At 38.1% G+C, this 6524-nt stretch overlaps 1 protein-coding gene across 6 annotated transcripts in view; it reads left to right on the forward strand.

The window, feature by feature from the left end:
• The window catches only part of RORA (RAR related orphan receptor A), a 414152-nt gene that overhangs the window by 386872 nt on the left and 20756 nt on the right, over window positions 1-6524 (forward strand). The window lies entirely within an intron of this gene.

Here is a 6524-nt window from a genome sequence, read left to right on the forward strand (position 1 = left end):
TTCTCTTAAGCCCTACATGTGAGAAGAGCCCCCAACAAAAGCAGCAGGATGGCTACATACAGGAGGAAATAACAGCACGCACCATACTCACAGTCACGTTAGTTGGTATGTAGCTGCTAAGAGCTTAGCACTGTGGGTTAGAAAGAGAAATTCTATTGGGAACTTTTCCATCAGAGTGACTGTGCTTTCACAGGAATAAATGCAAACAAAAAGTTTAAAAAATTTAAAAGCTACTAGGAGAAAAATCCATTGTGTACCTCCAACAGCCAGAACAACAGATGCTGGCCTCATAGTGAGAAATGCATGTGCAGTTCCTTGCATTTTAGAACAAAAGGTTTTCCTTTGAACCCTATATAAACTGATTTCTCTGAAAGTCTCTGCGGTCCTCAGTCTGCCTTTGAGAATGCCATCAGAATGGTCAGCTAGTGGGAAAGGGCAGAAGGGAAGGCAAGCAAGCAAGTATACTCGTCACGCTGAAGCCTATTTGAATGCTGTGGTGCAGCGTGTGTGAATAAACAAGACAGTGGCTCAAAGATTGAAGTTAGGCATTTTCTCCTTCTGTTGCACTAGCAGAATCAAGTTCTCTAACTATACAATTTCAGGCTGTATTTTAAAGCAAATAAATATCAACCTAGTTACTTCTCTCTAGGAGGCAAAGAACTCTGAAGTTCACTGTTCTTTAATGCCACAGCATCAGAGGGGTGACCTGCAAGTAGTGAAAGATAAGGGAGTTCTAGTGGGGACAAGTCACAGGAAGAGTCTAAATGGTAATGGCTGTACAGCATTTAAAATACACTACTGTAGCAGATGGGTTTTGTTTGTGCTAAGCTCTTCCACAGTAATGTCAACAAAGTCTCACCCAACAGAAGTATTTTGGCTGGTGAAAAAGTTGGCATAACTTGGCTTCTCCCAAATGAGCCAGGTGTGTATTGGTCTGGGTTTGTTCTTTTTTTGTTGTTGTTGGTGGTGTTTTTTTCCCTGAAGTGTATTTCCCAGCTTTTCTGTGGCTCTGATCTCTGCAGGTTTGAGCATGCTTACATTGCTCTTCATGTTATGTTAAACCTTCTTTCATAAAAACTACTTTGCTATGAAGACCTAGTTCCCAGCCCTACACTGACTCATGGAGCCAATGTCCTAAACGAACGTAGTCCCAGAGAAGTCAGTGAGGTTCTCCACAGAAGAACCCATTCATGGGCTTCAGATTGCAGGATCAGGGCCTTTAGTCATCGTAAATGAACAGAGGTGCTGCTGCCCTCTCCAGCCAGGCCTGTCAAGAATGATCGATCTACAGGCAGCAACAGCAGCAGGGTAGGATGCTTTCGGCTCCCTTACTGTTTTTCACTCCGCTTTAGTGTGAACTTTAATGTTACCTAATAGTAATGTTAACATAAATGATACTGTTTAAATATTAATAACCACTAGAAATATGATTTATTTAAAATCTAACATGAAGCTTCAGTTGCCAAGACCTACTTTGTAAGCTAAATCTGTACCATGTGTGAAATCACAGAAAAACTCTAGTCAAATTGATTTTTGCTGATCCTATTTGCCCTGCTGGTTTTGTAGCCCTTCCATTTCATATACCTGAAAGTTTTCTGACCAGTTTTTCTTGCTTTATTGCATTTTACATATGAGACTTGAAGACTTAAATAAAGTCAATTAGTGTTTCTTGAGAAGTTTTCGTTTCCTACCTTGCTTTGGGGTTACTGGCTGCTTTTATCATATCACTGACTACTCCCAACCCATGAACCTATTTAACTGAATTTGAATTCGCACTAAATATATATATATATATATATATATATATATATATATATGAAAAGTAACACCCCCTCCACTTCTTCCCCCCCAATGATAAAATGAAGTTTGTAGCCAAGCTCTGTTTTATACTTGATTTCAGAGGGCTCCTGTGGCTTAGTATAAATCACTTAAACTTTAAGAGACTTCTCTTTCTTACCATCAATACATACAATGGGGGGTGATGGAGGGGGGAGAGAAAATGAGTCATTTAAGACTTCTGCTCAGAAGCATAGGTGAAGAGTGCCACGAACACTGTAGCATGACTCAAATAAAAGTTTATTCTTGTGTTTAAGATCAGAAATGCTAGTACTGTACTAGCACTATTGAAAAATCTGGTATATGAGTGGAGCACTCTTTCAGCTGTTAGTTGTGGGAACCCATTAAAAACCTTTTCCTCAGTATTAGGAATCATGGTGAGAAAGGAGACTAGTTTGTACACATGGTTCCATCCAGTTCAGTATTTTCTGCTTCAGGCTGGCCTACTGACCCGTTACCAGATCTTTTTCTTTTAAGTACTGGCCTCTGGCCATTTAACCATGCTGAGTCCCTTCCTTTTGCTCCCTTGCCCACTAGGTATGAACAGCAGATATTGTTTGATTTGTTACGAACGACTAGACAGAACTGAAACAGCAGTACAGATTAATAAATACATCCTTCTCTCAAATTAGCTAGACAGATTTTTTTTTAAGAGAGACAGCAACACTGTCTTTGGTACTGCAAGAAGAAATTGTTGTCAGGAAACACCTGAACGCTTCAAAAGGACATAGCAAAGCATTTAGTTTGAAATGAACTTGGTGTTAATGAACTATATCTTAGAATTTACAGATGCAATTACTTGCTTTCGCTGTCAACAGTGCCAGTTCATGCCCAGCTGACCCACAAACATATTAGTATGACTCCTCTTTGCTTAAATGCCTGCAGTTGTTCTCATAAGACTGTCTATACCTGGCACTTCTGCACATTTCTCACATTTTCAAAGGTTTATAGGCCCTGGCTTCTGTCTTCTGTGTCTTTTTAGACCTAAGATGGTTCTGTTCTTTGTAAGTACAAGAAATATCCTTGTCTGTTACTTCAGAAAACAATACTTGGTATTGCGATTTCCCATCTGAAATTGCTTTTTTTTTTTTTTCATATAGACATTGACTTTGTGTACTAGTTGGTTTTTCATTACTCTGCTAAACATGGAGTGTCACACTGGTATTGTAAACACGTACCTCTAATTCATGTTTTTGAGGTTTTTCTTTCATAATGCATTGCCTAACCAAGTTTAAGCAAAAGATGTAAGAAAGCAATGAGCGGTGTTACAAAGAAGGTACATAAGAAGCCTTGTATAACCTGATAAACAAAATATCATTCCTGTATTTACTACATATGTAAAACCGATTTATTTCTCTGTTTTCAGTGGCATTATAACTTTGTTATCAAATACTTTATTAACAGTTTATTTTAAAATTTTGTCATGGTACTCTTTTCCCTTTATAATTAAAATACATGCATCTTGCCATAAAAGGGTTAAAATCCACTTGTAATGTTTACATTTCTTACATTTGACAGTGTATTTTTTCTGATGCTTCTTATAAGAAAATTTGATATAGTTTGCTTTAGAAAAAAATAAGAATCACCCCCCCAACTAATTGTTAATTGCTCAGAATATTGCAAAACTTAATGATACGTGGCAGTCTTTAAGTATTAGCCATAAATCATGGGATTATGAATAAGTCTTTTTTGTCACGGGCTTGCATACAGTCATTCCAAAACGTCTGCCATTAGGATGCAGCAAGGCAGCTGTCAGCTGTTTTCTTGTAATTAAACAGCCAATGAGCAGCTAATTAAGACATATGTGTATACAGAAGTGGAAGTGGGTATGTTAATGAACTGTAGGAATCAATTCATTAAATGAAAATTTGTCAAAAGACCAAACATGAGATCAGCATTTCAGCCTGTGCCACACTGGAGAGGGAGTCTGTGCGGTAAGATTTGTGACATCAGAGAATCACAATCGGATTTTTCCCATTCGAAGTAGGAAGCTTAGACAGAGATGTCTGTAACATGGAGCCACTGAACAGTGAAGTTGCTGGAACTATTAATAGACTTTGTGAAAACTGCTATTTACATTTCAAAGTTCTTTTTTAACAAGTTGTTATTCAAACTGACTTGCAGATGAAAAGTTCTTGTGCCCTTTTTTCCCAAACTTGATTTTTTGGCAGCGTATGAAAAAACATATATTGTTTTGTATATAAATAGGAGTCTGAAATGCAGAGATGAGGCTATGGCTTGTAATCTGCTCCTCTCTTCTTCTGGCACTGCGTTAATACAGCTACATAAAAAGGGAGACGGGCAAAGCTCAATGACGCCTCATCAAAATCAGCTGGCTCTTTATTCTGACATCAGAAGGTGGCAGGGCTCCACACACTCACAGACACTCTGATACCAGAGACCTTGGCTCAGCCCATGCCATCAGTCAGAGCGGTGTAACATGGTGACATTTTTTAGTGCAGGAATAGTTTTGTTTGTTTGATCAAGAGGGGTCCAGTCTGCCTGTGGCCCATTACGCAATCGCGTGAATTTCAAATAATGGTTATGGACATCCATGCAATTAAGGGTATGTGGCCTGGGCTGGTTTGCATAATGATTGAATGTATACACGTGTACCAAACATGCATATACCTCCTCCTTCCTGGTGGAAAAATTATAGCTAGCTCTGTGCCTCTGGCAAAAGAGAGAAAATAGAACAACACAATGTAGTGTCTTTCCTTCTCTTCTTCTCTTAAAAGAAAATGGAAAAAAAAAAAAGGCAAGAAACTGTATTTACCCACAGAAGTCCCCTCTAAATAGGGGCTTCCCCCTATACCTTTAGGGATATGAGATACCAGGGACTGCCAAAAGGTTAGAGAAATCGCAGATAAATGACAACAACATATGCAACATAGAAGAATTTTGCAATTAAAAAACCTTCAGTTTAACTTTGTTAATTCCACCTCAAATCTCACGTGTTTCTGAGCTCTAGACAAGTTTAAATTCACTTCTAAAATTTGAGGCAAGGTTTTGTGTTTTTTTTGCTTTAGCTACTGCTGATGTTTTCAACATGCCTACGCAATACTGTATGGTTTGTTTTTAAAAGCACTCTACTACATCTGTGATTTGTAAAGTTCAAGTGCTTTTAAAGGCCCCAGTTTCAGGCAGTTCTGCTTTATTGAAAATATAGCTTCAAGCTGTAACTTAACTGATATATTGTACACTAAAATGTATTGAGCAGCTGTGTCTCTAGGGAAAATCTGGAAGAAGCAAAAAACTCAATATTTTCTCCATTATAATACTAAAAATAATCCTCAGCTTGACACGAATATTCTTAATAGAGAGAAATATGCCTAATTGGCAACACAGACACAGTGCAGGAACCAGCCAGAAGAAAAAGCAGAGATCTTTGAGGGCAGGTTCTTTGTAGATATTGATAAAACTGGTTTACAGGATCTCAATGGTGGCAGAAGGTGTAATACAGTTAATATATGAGCATGTCATTCAGTGCAACTGTTGAAGTGTTTAGAGAACTGAATATTCTAAAGGACTGATAATGCAGAGATGCAGAACCTTGATCAGTAAGTCATCACTCATGTTGATACCTAAGCCTGTTTTTCCAGTGAATCGCATTGTCCTTGCATGCGTAGTTGCATTGGAGTGAGAGGCTCCAATAAGGGTGCTAACAGAACTGGAAATTAGGCTGTCTACTTACCTGAGACTTTGTTCCTCCAGAGAGATCAGTCATGATGTTGGAATGATATCTAAAAATTTCCTTGGTTTTATTTCACGTTTTCTGTAGGGTGAAATGCGTTCAATCAGAGCTCAGTATGTGCTTGCAATACTTTCAGCCTCAGTGACAATCACCTCACTATTGATAAATATTAGTTGAAGTTCAATCAGATAAAACAGACCAGAATAAATGGTATGAAAAAATGTATAGGAAAACGGGATTAAAGAAGGCATCTTAAGTTTCCTCATTATGTTTTTTTTTTATATTTCATGTTTCCCCAGTAGAGCTTTAATAAAGGAGACATAACTGAAAACTAGTACCCTCCTCAAAAGATGGAGCATATGGCTTTATCTCAGCATTTTGTTGTTCTTGTGTCTGCAGGAAGTTTGCTAGGAAGTTTCTTACTTGTCATGCAAAAGTCCTTCTTGTTTATTTCACCAAGTGTCTGGACAGAATGTGCATGTGCTGAGGGACTCCAGAATGTGGTCCTTGAATAAATAAAAGATTGGTAAAAGTCCAACTTTAATTAAAGGGTGCCCAGCCTTTCTGAGGAAGTATTTTCTTTGCAATGGTGTTAATTAATCCATTATGTGGCAACATAAAACTAAAATACTGTGCTCACTGATCTCAAATGCCTCTTTAGAATGACTGCATCTTCTCAGAATCCCTGTGAAGTAGGTATTACACACATACCAGCTTACGTTTGGGCAGTCTGTGGCAAAAAGATGAAATGAACTTCAAAACAAACAGCTGGCGTAGTGATTACTAACGTGCCATTCTGGTAGAAAGAACTAACTTCTAACTACTGTACAACCTTCCAGAGTTGGCTTTCTTTGGAGGTGAACTTACCCATTGTAGTTGATTCAGAAAAGAGAAAACAAATACGTAAAACCTTTCTCAGCTCCCCCCCAACCTAAACCCTTCACTGAGTTGAACAAAAACTAATTTGTCAGCATCAAACTAATTTTAAATGTAT

Source organism: Anser cygnoides, chromosome 11 (genome assembly GCF_040182565.1).
Source record: "Anser cygnoides isolate HZ-2024a breed goose chromosome 11, Taihu_goose_T2T_genome, whole genome shotgun sequence".
Lineage (NCBI taxonomy): Eukaryota > Metazoa > Chordata > Aves > Anseriformes > Anatidae > Anser > Anser cygnoides.